A 17,056-nucleotide genomic window follows, 5' to 3' on the forward strand; every position below is an offset into this window, starting at 1 on the left:
GAGCACTCTGTAGGGAAAAGTACTTCAGTAAAATCAGTCTGGGTTATACAAAATCCAAATCCCCAAAAGCTGGGATGCTGTGTGAAATAAAAGCAGAATGATTTGAAAATCTCATAAACCCATCATTTTATTTCCAGTAACACAAAACTTATCAGATGTTGAAACATAGACAGTTTACCATTTCATAGAAAATATTAGTTCATTTTAGGTTTGATGCCAATAAGACATCTAATGTGTAGGATCCACTCTTCTGACAACTTTCTGTAAACGACTGGGAGGTGAGGACATCATTTGGTGGAGTTTTAGGAGAGGAATGTTGTCCCATTCTTGTCTAATGCAGGATACTAGCTGCTCAAGAGTGCTGAACCTTACTTACTGGATAGTTCTTTTTATGATGTGGCAAGTAGCTTTTATTGGCAAAAGGTCTGGATTACAGGCAGGCCAGTTCAGCACTTGAACTCTTCACCTGAGAAGCCATGTTGTGATAGATTCAGTATGTGGTTTAGCATTGTCTTGCTGAAATTTGCAAAGCCTTCCCTGAAAGAGACATTGTCTGAATGGGAGCACAAGTTGCCTCTAAAACCTCTGTGTACTTTGATGACGCCTTTACAGATGTTCAAGTGGCCCGTGCTATAGGCCTGAATGCAACCCCATACCATGAGAGATGCAGGCTTTTAAACTGTCTGCTTACAACAAGCTGGCGGGATCATCTCTTTAGTCTGCAGGACACAACATCTATGATTTAAAAAAAAAAAAAAAAGAATTTCAAATTTTGATAAATATGACCACATTTTGCCAGAAACCAATTTAAATGAGCTTTGACCCAGAGAAGCAGTGTTTCTGGATGGTATTCACATGGCTTCCTGTTTGTATGATAGACTTGGATTTTGTGGATTGCAGTGAACTGTCTTCACTTCTTGAAGTATTCTCAAGTCCATGCAGTGATTTCCCATAGAGCCCATCTTTACATCTGAGAGGCTCTGCAGACCCAAAGATCATGAGCATCAAGTTAAAGGGTTAACAGAGCTTGGTTACTCTGATCCAGACAGGGATCTTCAGAAGGTTTGGTGTTTCCTTCAATCCATTCCATAAGAAAATAATAAGCTTGGTCCAGAATCCAAATCCAGTCCGTAAAAACAATCCAAAGTTCAAAACCCATGAGGGCCACAAAATGAGAGCTAGAGTTACCAGACTGAAGCACGCAGGTACAAAACTCCAGGAAGGGAGAAAACAGGTCAGTAGGCCGAAAGGGCTGGAAATGTTCAGGAGAATTCTCTGAAGATCTGGCAGCAGTGAGACTGCTGCTTAACTAGGGAGCAACACAGGTGGAGAGCATTAGAAATTAGTTCAAAACAATCAGAGCCAGAGGAAAGATGCCTTCAGAGGTGGCTGGGAAATCCCAACCCCAGCCCGAAACCGTGACACTGCCCACCTTTACATATGAGAGGCTTTGCCTCTCTGAAATGCTCCTTCCATATCCAGTCATTTTACTGACTTGTTGCCAATATACCTTATTAAATGCTCTTCTATTTCTTTTTAATTTGTTACTTTCCAAGTCTTTAGTCGCTCGATTTACGATGTACTGCTGCCATCAAATTCAAAATAAGCTGATATTTTCCATGAAATGGTCAAATGTCTCAGTTTTGGCATCTCATATACTGTATTGTTTGTTAATAAAGCATGGATTTGTGAGATTTCCAAATCAATGCATTCTGTTTATATTTACATTTTGCACAATGTCCCAACTTTTTGGGAATTGGGATTATAGTTGTGGAGCTTGTGATGTGCTGGTGTGGCTCAATAACTGCTTTGACTCCTGTTTGTCTGTAAGGAAACAGATTCCAAATACCAAATGCATTAAAGATTTTTTTTTCTGTTCTTGTGGTTGGGATGCTCATAGGCAGCAGGACTGCTGTTAGACAGAGGAAAGGGGAAAAACTGAAGGGGTAAATGAAGAGTTAGACAGCATCTTATGAGTCAGTCCCTGGCTGACTGAGAGGCAACATAGAATAAGAGTGGGCTACCCCTTCTGGTGTGTCTGGGCTCGCACACTGATGATGACTGAGTTATGTATTTACATGGAGTAGGTAGACTTGTATTTTTATTTATTTCCTGTTAGTTTGTTAGACATGTCTCAGCTGAGATCCTTGAGGAGTCAGAGCTTCATCTGTTTATGAGCTGTCGCCACAATGTTTTGTTTGCTTTCTTACTGTTTCAGTTGTTGCTTCTGTTTGGGGTTTTTGTGCAATACAGTTCAAAATTAAATGAAAACTGCAACAATAAGTAAATAAACAGACATGTGAAGGTTATTTTGATTTAGAATCTGCCACAACAGAGAACAAGCAGTTGGACTTGATCCATGTGCTGTCATACGATCAGAAAAAACAAACAAAAACAGATGTATCATCTCAGGAAAGAAGCTGTTGACACATTATATCTTGCTGTCCATCAGTATCAAACTGATGATTTGTTATCATGGCCCAAGATAACTTGCAGTGAGTGCAGTCGGAGAATTGTAGTTGGAACAAAAAGGCTTAAAAAAAACTTGTCAAACAAAAGCAACAATATACTGAACTATAATTTCCTGACTTTGTGAACAGTCCCAGCGTGAGCTGAGGAATTTCTACATATATAGTTACCACATATATATATATATATATATGTATATATATATACATATATATATATATATAGCTAACTGCTGCACAGAAAGGCCGTTTAGACCTAGCCAAAACACTTAACTCGGATGCGCTAATGTTGAGCTGCTGCTAACTTTTTAAGTCTGCTATGTAAACACGCTCAGAAAGTCTGAGTTGTTGGTTTCTTTAAAAGCTCTCGCTCCAAAAGTTAAATTACGTTGACAAGATTCTTAAAAAAAAAGCCTTAAACTTACCAAAATCAATGTTAAAGCCAACCTTCCGTTAGACCAATGGAGCTGCGTACACAACCGTTAGCATGACTTTGAATCGTGTTGCGTCATCTTCTTCTTGTTCGTCTTCCACTGGGACGTGCGCTTTTACCAGACAGGACTCGCACAGGGTATACAGGTGTCGTACACACCCAAAAAACTAAGTACATTGTACTTGATTATACAAGGATGAGGGTAAAAAGTAGAGAAAACTCAATGTAAACAAGTACATTTGGAAAACTAACATGAATTAAGTTTAATGTATTATTTAATCTTTAGTCAGGCAAAAGTTTGCATTTACAGTGTATGTGGTAACTGACTTCAAACATTACATTTATATTAAGCCAATTTAACTGGCAATCTGTGTTTAAAAAAAGGGTCATGTGATATTTTGTCTCAAAGACATTAATAAAATCAATAGAGCAATGACATTTGCTGAAACCGGAAGCAGCAGTAAAGTGTCAGAACTTGCAGCTCAATCTGAATTGCTTATTTTATCCCTGGTTTTAAAGTAGTGCCACAGGCAGAAAATATAAAACACTGACATAATCATCACTTGAAGTTCTTCACATCCTCTCTAGCAACTTATTATTATAATTATTCTTATTAAATAGTGAGGACACAAATGTGAGGTAGATGGAGATACAGTAGGGGAGGAAGATGCAAGCAGCCAATATGAGTAGCAGCCCAGAACACAGACTGACCTGAGGTCCCACCCCTGCTGAAGGATGTTGAGCAGGTTCACTTTGGGCCTGGCATTGAGCATGGATTTCCTCTGAGTTGGACAGAGCCTCATTGTGGCGTGCTTCAGTGGTGTAGCCACTTGTTTTCTTTGCTCTGTTAGCAAAGCCTTGTGTGAGACTAGCCCCAGAAGTTTTTCACCTCCTCTCTTGCCTCCTGAGTACTCCCCTATGCCTCCTGACTGCCGTTTTCATTCAGGGAGCTCTTGGATTGCTTCCCTGAGGTATGCAGCAGTGCAAGGAAAGACAAATGTGAGTTGCATCACTGTTATTTAGCATAAAAACACACTCAAAAAAGGCTTTTTATTGTTTCTGCAAAGAAATGAACTCATTCAGTCATATTTGGCCAACCTTATAATGACACCAGGGAGTTATTTACTGGAACCAAAAGTGCATTAACATCTGCTGTAGTCCTAACAGATGCAGCCACAGTTTTCTGAGCTGAGGCTGAAAATATTAGGTTTACCTGATTTTTTTAGTCCTTGCAACAGAGAAATGAGTCAGGTGGCGTTGGCTTGTCTGTTTTGCCTCTAGAGAAAGCAGCTTCCTCTCGTACTGAACAGCGTGACAGCTATGGACTGTGTCCACCTGCAGCTGCACATTCCCATTCACATTCCTAAGAGACAGAGCCAGATGAGTCAACACAGTGGTAATAACAGCGGCAATCATGATTTATATGCATATCACCAACAATTACAAAGCAGGGAAATGCTTGTAATTTGCAAGCCAGTTCTGAAATAAATTATCGAGGTGGAGTGGCTTGTCCAGAAGCTCAATGGTCCAAAGCCAAGAAAAGAAATAAATAAATAACAGCAATAAAGCAAAAGCAATACCCTAATCTTGTTACCTAAAAAATATGGAAAAATGTTGAAAAGGCTTAGTTGGGGCACAAAAGTTCTGGTCAATATGGTGCAACAGTCAAAACTGTGGTTAAAAACTGAAAGCCTGTAGACCTGTAGACCAAATAATCCAAATGTATATGTATTATAATAACAGAAATGTGGTTAAAAGAAAGGTCTACTTCATTTTTAACCATCTTTCCCCTCTTGCTACCAAATCAACACCACAATGCCACACAGGCATTGGGTGCATGCTGGAAAAGTTGATTGTGCTTCATCTGTTCCCCTTACCTATCCATTCGAAAGCTCAAACAAACACAGCGTTAGAATCCAGGCATTTCCACAAACTGCTGGAGAGATTTAGCCCCACTCCCAACCACAATGGAAATGCTTACCTTCCATGGAAAAGTCTGTTTCCCAGCATAAGGTTCATCGAAGTCTTGTACTTCAGAAAGAAGTACAAGACTTCGATGAAAGACTACTGAAAGAAGAAAGAGATATTAGGAAAAATATAAGAATCATAAAAGGCAGGGGCCCCAACAAGCCATGGCCTCCTTATTTGTGGATAATGTGTTAAGGCCTCTGGGATAAATCTACTATGGAAGCAGTTGCTATTAAATGAGGCAATATTTTCCCAAACCACTCAATAGTATTCTGTTAAAAACACAACAAAATTCCTGACATCCCTGCTAATCAAGAAACAAATCACTGTATAGGAATATAAACAGTTGGAACAAAAGCGGACTTCCTCTCCACAGAGGAGTATTTCAAAATAAAATTGATGTGGAATCATATTTGGAACATAACACATTAAATTTTACAAATTTCTTCCAACAACAAATTCCCAGTTACTTTGTTATGCTAGAAGTTTTTCTAGTTTTAACCAAGAGGAGCTATATGGTCAGGCTCTAAGATGACTCCATGAATTCATGTCAATCTTAACTGGGGCCAGTTGTGGTAATGAGTAATATTACAGACAAATACATATGGCTACAAGATCTGTTTGTTCTTTTTAGATCACCCATAAAGCACCCATGTACTGTATCTTAAGTGGAAAGATCATTTCTCATCCTCACCCTATCTTATCATTACTGGTTTATAAGGATTTCTGTAGCTAAAGGATAAAAAAAGAAAGAAAAAAAAAACAACATTAATACCAGGTCTGGCTGTTCAAACACACTGGGTCCATCATGATCAGAATGAACTAAGTTATGTTTTGAGGGCTTCAAATTCTTGTGACAGAAGTTAACTTTTACAGACACATATTAACTTTTAGTTAATAATTCAATTGCATTTAATAATTTCATCCTCATTTATAAATGAAAAATATGCAAACTACATCAGTGGTAACCAGAACCGCCCTCTTCTTTCTTTTCCCTGTGACAGAAATAGAGCATTTTTGCAATGCCTTGGCATTTCTGGTTGCCTCTCTGACTGACAACTTTGGCATGCAGTTTGGAACTTGGGCCAGAAAGCGGGGCACAACCCCACAGGATCACATGCAAAATTTGTCATTTAAATAGCAGGGGGATTATATTTAATTTGCCTGACGCAGCTGGGGGTGCACATAGGCAGCCAAAGAGTGACAAGCCCTAATCCCACAACAAAAGTCTTAACTGTTGTCCCTCATCAGGGTAAAAGGAAAAGACAGGTTCTCTTTAGGCTCTGTGTTCTTTCACAGCCTCTGTTACATCCCTAGTATAGGGCAGCAAAGTTTCTGACTTGTAGGGTGAAGTGGTGCAGTGCAGTATCCGAGGCACTTGCTTATAGTGGCCAATTTACTTATGTAATGACGTTTCTATTAGAATTAAGCATTAGAAATCAATAAAGGCCATCTGTCTGTCAGACTGAAAAATTGCAAAGCTACACAATCAAATCAACAAAAAGCAGTAAGTAGTTTCTCTCAAGTAATGTAAAAGCCATCAGGGAATTGCACTGGGGCAAGGCAAAAGAAGATAAATATATATGAGTCAGAACAAATCTAAGCAAGCTGCTGTGTGCAGTAAAAACATTTCTGGATGAAGACGTTGCATTAGTATTGTTGTTTAGCCTTTACAAAGGAAGCAACATAAACCACTTCAACACCCTACAATGAAACACTTACTGTTGATATAAACAAGCTCCTTAACACATTTTAAGGTGGAGCAGAAATCTGTCTGGTTTAGTAATCTTCCTCGAGCACCACTGTGTCAAAACTTGGTGCAGTAGTCAAGTGGGGGAGCCAAGTGCATTAGCTGTTGTGGCATCATAAAGCCAACAAGGCTCAGAGAGAACATTAGTCATTTGATTAGAACTGATAAAACAATAAAGTACAGAGTGTAACTCTTACAAACTGATGTCACTCAAACACAGTAATTACATTAGCAGTTGTTTTGCATTACAGTGAATTTTCCATGAGGCCACGAGAGGGCTCAACAGCAGTGGCAGGAATGTACTGTAAGCAACAAGGGAATGAAGAAACGTGTTTGACAATGAAGGGGGTGAATGAGTGCAGTGGTTTGTGTGGATGTTTGGGAGCACATTCATGTCCTTTTCCTGCGTTTTTGGCCTGTCGGGTGCTTGTCCAGGATGACTCTGTTGGAGCAAAGATTTCTTGACAGGGGATCTTAATACATCTTGGATATATTATACTGTTTTGCATGACATTCACATATTGCATCAACTCTTTAACATGATATGGGGGCACAGAGATACAACAGCTAAGCCAAGCTAACCAGTTTAAGAGAGGTGAATTTTTACATGACTTCATGAAATTGTACAGAATCTCAATAATTCTCTGTTTATCAATTCCTGCACTCTGCCAAGGCTAAGTATTGGTCACAGAATACTATTGACAGCTTTGAGCTTGAGGCTGTTTGCTCACCCTCATCCAAGCCATCAGGTAAAAATCAGGCCCTTGCCACACTCTTGCCTGAACACAGCAATTATTACAAACATGGGTGACACGGAGCTGACAGCTACATGCACGTGGAAAGTAAATGCTAATGGAATGCTGTCATTATTTACAGGTCTGGGATGCAGCCCAAGTGTTATCAGCCAACAGCGACTTAGTTTGTTTGGTACATAATAGATGTGCTGTGTTTTACATGCCACTGCTCATTTTCCCCAGACCCGTAGGAACATTTCAGTCCAAAGATAACTGGCAATTTATGATTCTACTCTTTCATTTAATGAGCCGGAGGGGAGGGTTTCAAGCCACAACGTGGCCCATGCTAAGATGCACAAAAATATGCACACACACTCATGCACGCATGCATGAAATAGGCATTCCACTAATATCATTAGGGTGAGACCACAGATAGGCATAATGGCTCAGTGCCACTTGGTTCATCATTGGGCTATAATCATCACTGGGTGTATAATGACAATAGTAATAAAGACAGTGCAAAGGATTACTCTACATCAAACAAACAAGATTTTTAGTCTCTTTTTTCCAATGTTTTCATATTACATATATATATACTGTATATATTTTTTTTTTACTTGGATCTTCCTCTGAACTTATTTATGTAACAGGTTTGAGACACTTGGTTTACCATATCAGCTCTTTTTCTGACTAAATCAGTAATTAAGAAGGGAGAAGACATAACAGAGATACATTCATCTCTTCCAAACACTGCTATATATACAGTACAGGGCTAATCTCTACCTTGGGCTTGGGCTGAATAACTACAAAAGAAAAAGAAACAAAAAAAAAACTAAAGCCTGTTTTGACAATTTTATCCGCAAGTAATCTAATTTTAATTAATGAAGGCTGTGGTTTTTTCTCTCAACAAAGATACCAAGTTTGAAGGCATACAGCTATGTTCAGCAGTTTGTGTAAATTCAATTTGTGGAATGCAGGAAAACAATATATGACTCAGCTCAGAACCAGCAGCAATGTTTGAAGGGGAAAAAAACATAATAATAACACTTTTGCATGTTATTTTCATCCAATTCAACATACTTTTCACACTGCAATGAAGGATCTCAGATCTGTGCCTCAAGTTAAATATTATTTTAAGGTCAAAGTGTAAAGCTCCTAATGGTCGGGATGTATTTATTTTAAAGCTCTGAATGTTCAAACAATTATGAAAAATTGAGGAATAAAACAAAAGTTGTATTCAGTCATTGTTTCAACATGCACTTTCTCACAAGTAAAAACATATCTGCTTTCATGTTGGCCTTTATCGTTACATTCAGTTGAGGATCACTTTAAACAAGTAGTTTTTCTGTCTTCAATAAATTATCTTCATCATCATAAATACACATAAATACACTTGTTTCATCTGGGACAAGAAGATATTTAAATGACTAAACACTCCTGCAGAAGTTAAGATTTTCCACAGTTAAGTTTTTATAAACCAAAGGATATTTACTTTTTGTGAATTTTCATGTTTTTAATTGAGATGACAAGGTAACTGGAAAGTCTTCAGTAAGATTCTCCTGAAACAACAAATAAAATAATCAAATGATTGCATCACTCACCAAGACAGGGAGGGAGAAAGGTTCCCCTCTAACAACCAGGGTTTGAGGTTGGAGTCAGTGAGCGAATAGAAACCATACAGCTCTACAGAGGGAGAAACACAACAAATTAAAAAGGTTTTCACTGCAGACGGGGCAGACAGAAGAGACAGACAGGATCAATTTAAAAAATCCTCCAAAAAAGAAGGGTCTCAAAGTCAGAAGCCTTTTAGAAATTTTATCAGAGCCCCGTTATACAGCATTTGGCAACATAGCTCTGTCTTCTTGTCCCTGATTACAAGCCTGTAAGCTACAAAATTATTCAAGGAAAAAATGTGTTAACTAACCTTGCTACTGACAGATTGTTTCAATTACATTAACTACATATATACTCATCTAATCTGTCATGAAGCAGCTCATGTAAGGCAGTAAATCAAAAACAAAGTGTGACTGTGATTATTCTTACACACTTAAAAATGTTCTTCTGCATGGGGAGGTTAAAAAGTTTACATATTGCTACCACTTATTAATTATAAGGGCAGGATCCTAATAGCTATAAAAATAAAAAAATAAAAAAGAAGCTTCCATCATGAGCTCGAATCACATCCAACCAGAGAAATATATCCAGAAGTGTAAAGCTGGAAATGTGAATGTGTATCCCAAGTGGCGAAACCTGAGGAATTAGAAAGCCTTAGGCCATGGATTGTATATACAGTATTTCACTCCAGCACAAGCTCAGCACTGAGTGACACAATATACAGTAAGCCTTTCACAAAGTGGTCAGAAGGTTCCCAGTGTAAAAAAAAAACAAAAACAAAACATCCATTCCATCCCAATTTTCTCTCTCATTTCACTGATTGATATATGGCTGACTGCAGCAGAGTCGGCCTATGTGCCATATGAAAGGCCTCACACTGCTCTGGGGAGTGTCACCCAATAAGCCAACGACCCGTCGGCCCCAGCAGCAGCGTGCAGGGAAACCACAGTCTTTTACAGGGATAGAGTAAAGCCCAGCCAAAGAGCCAGAGGAAAAATCCTTCTAATGGCACTTCAAAAGAACAGACTGTGTTGAGAATATGCTGGGGGGGTGGAGGTTTCAAAGCTGCAATAACCAGCTCTGTTTGTTCTAGCATCTCAGGTCAATGCCAGTGTTAAGCATACAAAAGCCAGCATGACAGGCAACAGTGGCCTGATATTGTACTTAACATCACACTGATAAAAGTGAATTCAGAATGTAGTTTAAAACTCATTATCATCAGATCAGGACTAGCCAGAATGAGAATGACAGTGTGCATATCCACATATGCAGATGCTGCTTTGAAAAGATATTTTAAATATAGGTAACAAGTTAAAAATACTTCATCAGGCATCAGCAAGTCATTTTATTTATTTTGGAGGAAAGGGAAGGACAGTATGCTCTATTTACTGCTTTCAGCTAACTTTTGAATTACATGTAATTGACGAAAGATGCTATCTATCCTTTAATTGAGTGGTAAAGTAAATTCTGTGGCTACATAAAATTGCCCGCTTTATTCATATTTACAATAAAATAGAACAATAAAATCAGAAAGCCATCCCTGTGTAAAACTAATAGGTTGTGCAAATCTTTGTTAAAACTGCTTGGATTTCAGTGCATAATCATCCATGTATTCTCACAGAACTGTAACAGTACCAATGACAAGTTCAATGGAAGAAATCACATAGAGAACACATGGGACAAAGATTGATGAATGGGATGTGGAACCAAAGCTCTCAAGTACAAGTTTCTCCCAAAATTTTTTGGCAGAACTCACAGCTGTGCAACAGAAATCACTACATTGCCTGAGTTCAAACTACAGCTGCCACTGAAGTGAATGTTTTTCTACAAAATTAGCCATGAATCCCCGTCTGTGAATAGACCTCAGAGCTACAGAGAGCTCTTTAGAAGTACACTGATAGTTTAAAGTTCACATGTACTGCTGCTCTGCATCCATTATATAATTTTCTACTTATTTTATTGTTGGAAATATGCAACCATTTGAGTGCCTTAACAGTGACAAAACAAAACTGACATGATACACAATTTTTGTTGAATATTTAAACTTCTTAAAATAACTAAATAATTATAATTAGTATATTGCATTTATTTTGTTTTTATTTACTGTACCAAAACTGTTCAGCAAAAGTGAGGTAAGTGTATCAGCAGCAGCTTTTGCCTTTCTCAGTCTCACTGTGCACAAATTGGTAAACAATGAGACACAGCAGCACCTTGAAAAACATCTCACTAAAGGGACATTGTGTAACATTTTCTGTTGTTTACTGTCCAAAATCAATGTCTGCATGTCTATATGTGTTAAATGTTATTCTTTATTATTATTCTAAAATAACCGCTGGACCAAACCGAGGGGCACCTGTGAGACGAAAAACTGCCAGGGAGCACGGCCCCAGGGGACCCGGGGCAGCTGATTATTAACCCCGCCAGGCACCAGCCCCTCGTCCATGAGCCAGGGACAGATCCAGTGTCCTGCGACCCCGAGGGCCACCCACCACCCCGGGGAAGGCAAGACCCAACACCTGGGAGGGCAGGGCCAGTCCAGACAGTCACCCACAAGGTGCCAGCGCCTGCCCCAGTGCTCCCAGCCTGGATCACAATGCTGCCGAACTGATGTTGCAAGAAACTATGGTATGTGTTTCTTGTGGGTTTGGTACTGATTATGTACCATTTTAGTAATTCTGTGCATGTGTGTGTTCATAGTGTGTTTTTATAATGTTTTATTGGTTACCAGGTAAGATCTGGCCAGAGACTAGGTGTGAAAATTAGCCTTTTTGGCCTTTTTACACTGATTTTTATCTTTGTTTCTTAATATGCGCTGTCCCTATCAAATAAATAAAAGGAAAATGAAAATGAAAAATAACTCCCCCTCACCTATCCCTCTGAAATTCACACCCCAGTCCAACCCATCCTCTATCCCCCAACCCGTGCCACATCTCCAAACCCGTATCCCCAACACCAACCCCCAATGTTCACACCCCCCAGCCAACCCTTGCTTCCCATCTTCCCATCCACATCCGTGCCACTATTCCTCTACATTCAATTCACTCAGTCCCAATCCATACACCTAATCCCATCAAGCCACCATGCTCCAACCCCCACCAACCTCTGAGGGAGCCCAAGCGGTCCTGATGGCATGAAGCCCCAGACAGCCACAACCATACACACCTCCACTTCATTCAATTTGTCCATCACTACCAACATCTAGATACATTCACCTCTCACCAGTGTTCGAAACAGACGCCCATTCAGACATACAAATTTACAGGGTCCCTCTGTGATCACATCACCATTTAAGTGAGGGCACAGTTTGCCCCCCAAAGTGAGCAGCAGATTTCTGAATCAAAATGCCTTGTTGACGTCAGAGGTCTGAGGAGATATGCAAACTGGTTGGAGAGGATAGAAAGGCAACAGTAACTCTGATAACCTACAACCAAGGTATGCAGAATTAAATCAAAACACACAACGCTGCCATCCCTTGAAGCTGATGGGCTACAGCAGCAAAAGACCATGCTGAGTGCCACTGCTCTCATCTTGTTTAGATTTTCTGGACTGATAAGTCTTGATTTTAACTGCCACATTTAGATGGTAGGGTCAACATTTTGTGTAAATATGACAGTATGGATCCATCCTACCTTGTATCAAGGGTTTAGGCTGTTGATGGTTTTGTTATGGTGTGAGGAGTATTCTCTTGGGTTTAAACACCACGGCCTACCTGAGTACTGTTGCTGACCATGTCTATCTCTTTATGACCAGTGTACTATCTTCTGATGATAATTTCTAGCAGGATAATGAACCATCCCACAATGTTAAAATAGTCTCAAACTGGCTCCTTGATGATGAGATGAAAAGCAGTAAGTATTTGATAAGATGAAAAATAATTTTACCTACAATCAAAACTGCAGTAACCCATATTATCAACTCCTTTCTTAAATCCGGTGTCTTTCCCACTGCCTTCAAGCAAGCTCGGGTTACCCCGCTGCTGAAGAAACCCACACTCAACCCAGCCCAGGTTGAAAACTACCGACCGGTCTCACTGCTTCCATTCATGTTTAAACTACTAGAGTGTGCCGTCTTCAGTCAGGTCTCACAGTTCCTCCAAGATAACAACCTGATTGATCCATATCAATCTGGCTATAGGCAAGGCCACTCTAATGAAACTGCTCCCGTCAGTTACTGATTCCCTACGGCTTGCCAGATCCACTGGTCAATCCTCAGTCCTTATTCTGCTGGACCTGTCTGCTGCCTTTGACACGGTCAACCATCATATACTGTTCTCCACACTCTTGGAGCTTGGCATCTCAGGATCTGTCCTCTCGTGGTTTATGTCCTACCTCACAGGAAGATCATTCAAAGTATCTTGGGGAGGGGGCGTGTCCAGACCACATGGGCTGACAACAGGTGTGCCTCGGGGCTCGGTGCTTGACCCTCTTCTCTTTTCACTATACACTTCCTCACTCGGTGCAGTCATTAGCTTTCCTTTCTTTCCCACCTGACGACACAACCGTCTCAATGCGAATATCAGCATGCCTTGCTGATATCTCCGCATGGATGAAGGATCGCCACCTTCAGCTAAATCTGTCCAAGACTGAGCTTATTGTCTTTCCAGTCAATACTTCCTTACCGCTACCGATAAGCGTGCAGCTCTATCACGCTTGTGCCTACGTCTTCTACCAGGAATCTTGGTGTCATGGTAGACAACCAGCTGACCTTTAAGGACAATGTTGCCTCGGTTACTCGATCTTGCCGATTTGCTCTCTACAACATCAGGAGGATCAGACCCTACCTGACTGAACACACGGCCCAGCTCCTGGTTCAGGCTCTAGTCATTTCACGCATTGACTCCTGCAACTCCTTACTGGCTGACCTGCCTGCATGCTCAGTTAAACCTCTGCAGATGATCCAGAACGCAGCAGCACGTCTGGTCTTCAACCAGCCCAAAAGAGCTCATGTCACTCCGCTGCTAATTGCTCTTCACTGGCTTCCAGTTGCAGCATGCATCAGATTCAAAGCTCTGCTTCTGGCTTACAAAACAATAACCCAAATGGCTCCTGTCTACCTTCACTCCTTAATCCAGAGCTACACTCCCTCTCGACAGTTACGCTCTGCCAGCGAAAAACACCTAGTGCTCCCACCACAACGTGGCGCAAAATCAGTAGCTAGACTCTTCTCCTCTGTTGTCCCCCGGTGGTGGAACAATCTACCAAACTCCGTCCAATCCGCGGAGTCCTTATCCACTTTTCAAAGCAAGCTAAAGACTCAGTTGTTTAAGGAGCATTTCCACACTTAGCTTAACTCTTCTACTCAACAGAATGAGTTAGAAAGATTTGTCCAGCTCTTTGGCTCAACCAAGTACTGAATAAGCTGTGTGCACTTATACCCAAGACGATATTGTGTGATGAAATTGTGCAATTATACCATAGGTTGATATTGATTTATGAAATCGTAATGTTTGTATTTAAACAAAATGACTTACAAAAACTACAAAAAAAATAAATAAATAAAAGTTATGCACTGCCTCTTGCACTACATAACAGCACCTGGGTTCAACTGAACTCACAGCAGTCTGACTGCAACTTAATGATGACATCCCATCGTTTGAATTCTTGCTTGTGTTGTTCTTACTCTCAAATGTACGTCACTTTGGATAAAAGCATCTGCTAAATGACTGTAGAATAGAATAGTAGGATAGAATAATGTATGATGTCAATTTAAATAAGGAATATTTTTTAACTAACACCGAAACAAAGCTATATATGTGTGGGTTACACTCAATTTATCACGGCATGGAACGCTGCTCAGCCAATCACAATTAAGGATGAGAAACACCCGTTTTATAAATATATATATAGATAGATAGACAGACAGACAGACAGACAGACAGACAGATAGAGAGATCGAGAGATATACACACACACTTTGATTTCAACACTTCCTTGCAAAGAAATAAAAGTAAAAGACCCACATTGATTGTGATTATTCATTATCAGGTTATTATATACCACATGCATTTAAAGTTTAACATGTCATGGTCCAAACCGGTACAACTGCAGACTGAATTGTCATGATGGAACAGGACAAAGTTTGCCATATATCCATGAGCCAAGAGCTGCAACATAAGCTGCTACTGCCATCTTTCAAATTCTCAGGATGGACTGGACCCCCACTACTAATCTGTGTTCATTTTAGCAGATTTTTCTTTTTTTTCTGCTTGCTAACTTATCCAATTCCATCCAGTTTTGTAAAAAACACACACAGACAGAGATTACAGGGAAGGTGGAGAGTTTGTACTTGGTTTTCCTACATGATGGGGACAAAAATGTTACTTATGGAGACTTCCTGTAAGCATGAGGATAATGATTCTGCTTAGTCTGGGTAAGAGTAAGGGTCAGGCATTCATATGTGATGGTTAACGTTAGGGCAGTGGTTCTCAAACTTTTTCTGCCGTGTCCCCCTCTTTGGAGGATTAAACATCTCCCTTCCCCCATGCCCGCCATGTTGCTGTGCCCCCCCAGGGGGGCCTGCCCCCTAGTTTGAGAACCAGTGTGTTAGGGAAAGGGGGGTTAGGGAATGCAATGTGCCAATACAAACCAGACATGTATGTGTGTGTCATAAAACATTATCCATCAGTGTTGTGGAACAGAGAGAGTTGGAATACATGTCTTTGAGCCTGCAGTGCCTCATCATTGGTACCACAACAATAAGGGAAAATGGGGAGGTGTTACACCACCACATCAGCCTCCGACATGCAGACTCCATGTGCCACAAATTTTCCCCCAATTAGAAGCAGATGCTGCTGATGCCCCGCAAGCCTGCCGAGCAGCTCAGTGTCAGACACGTTTGTTCTGTGGCTCGACCGCTGCCGGGGAAGCACTTTTAAATGGGCCCACTGACAGCCCACAACAAGCATCACAGACAAGGAGACGAGAGGCAGTGAACATCCACAGCACACCCATTAAAGAGGGATGGAGAAAAAAAAGTTAAAAACATGACAGAGAAAAGGGATGATGAGGAGCATTTTGCTTTCTTCATTATAGGAGGGGTGCTTCTGGAAAATTTACCACAGGGGACAAACGCCCAAAAATAATGATATCCCCACCCTGGCCATGCAGCCTGGTGGCCCACAATAACAACAGCATCCTTCAAGTGTGTTTTTTCTTCATGGGCGAGGACAATTGAATTACATTCACGTCATTCTAAGATAAATCATAACTGCTAAGCTGTTTCACTGCTGTTTCAAGGAGTACAATAGATCAGCTTGGAGCCACAGTTGTGAAAACACTCTGAGAACAACAAATTGAAGTTCAAGTTAACACTTCACATTTATTTTATGATAATGGGACCTAAACCATTCATCTTTCTTAAAAAAAAGACTCAGTTATAAAGTAGCTAAACAGCAACACAAACACCACACCACAGTGAAGTGTGGGAGTATCTGATAAATGTAAAACAGGGAGAGTGGTGCACAGACAGCACATCCAGCCACACTCAGCACTTAATGAGGGACACTCAGTGGAACACAGGACCAGTAAGTGGAATGTTTTGTGTGTAATAAAATAGGCCTTTGGCTTGGCTAATCAGATCTTTGTCAAAACATCTCATAATCAGAATCTCTCAGCAAAAAAGCCTATCCATTAATCACACGGCAGCGGAAAGGAGCTGCATGGGTGGCATTTTCTCCCCACACACACACACACACACACACACCTACACACACACACAAACACTCAAATACACGTCTTACAATGAAAAATGAAAAAATCTGTTGTTTTCATTTCTTCCCACATGAGACATTAGAGAGCTATAAAAAGATTTTGTTATGGTGTGCCCATTTAAATACACGTGCAATTTGAGCAAAGGGAAGAAATCACATTTGAAAACAATAAACATTGCATTAAAGCCATTAATAGACATTAAATTGGTAGGGAACGATTTGCAGTAAATTAAGATTATAATGTGCTTTATGGTCTTGGACTTCATTCCAGACAAGCTGGAGATTGTATAAAAACTCCAAACAATAGCTGCTTGTATTAGCACGTTTGTTGAGCTAACATGCATATTTTAGCTGCTGTGCATTCTGATGCTTTACCTGTTT

General features: G+C 40.3%; 1 pseudogene; it reads right to left on the bottom strand.

Annotated features, from left to right (window-relative positions):
- Window positions 1-1,894: 1,894 nt before the first annotated feature.
- Window positions 1,895-12,697, bottom strand: LOC121631588 (annotated as a pseudogene).
- Between the last annotated feature and the right edge of the window lie 4,359 nt (window positions 12,698-17,056).

The sequence above is a fragment of the Melanotaenia boesemani genome, chromosome 20 (assembly GCF_017639745.1).
Source record: "Melanotaenia boesemani isolate fMelBoe1 chromosome 20, fMelBoe1.pri, whole genome shotgun sequence".
Taxonomy (NCBI): Eukaryota; Metazoa; Chordata; class Actinopteri; order Atheriniformes; family Melanotaeniidae; genus Melanotaenia; species Melanotaenia boesemani.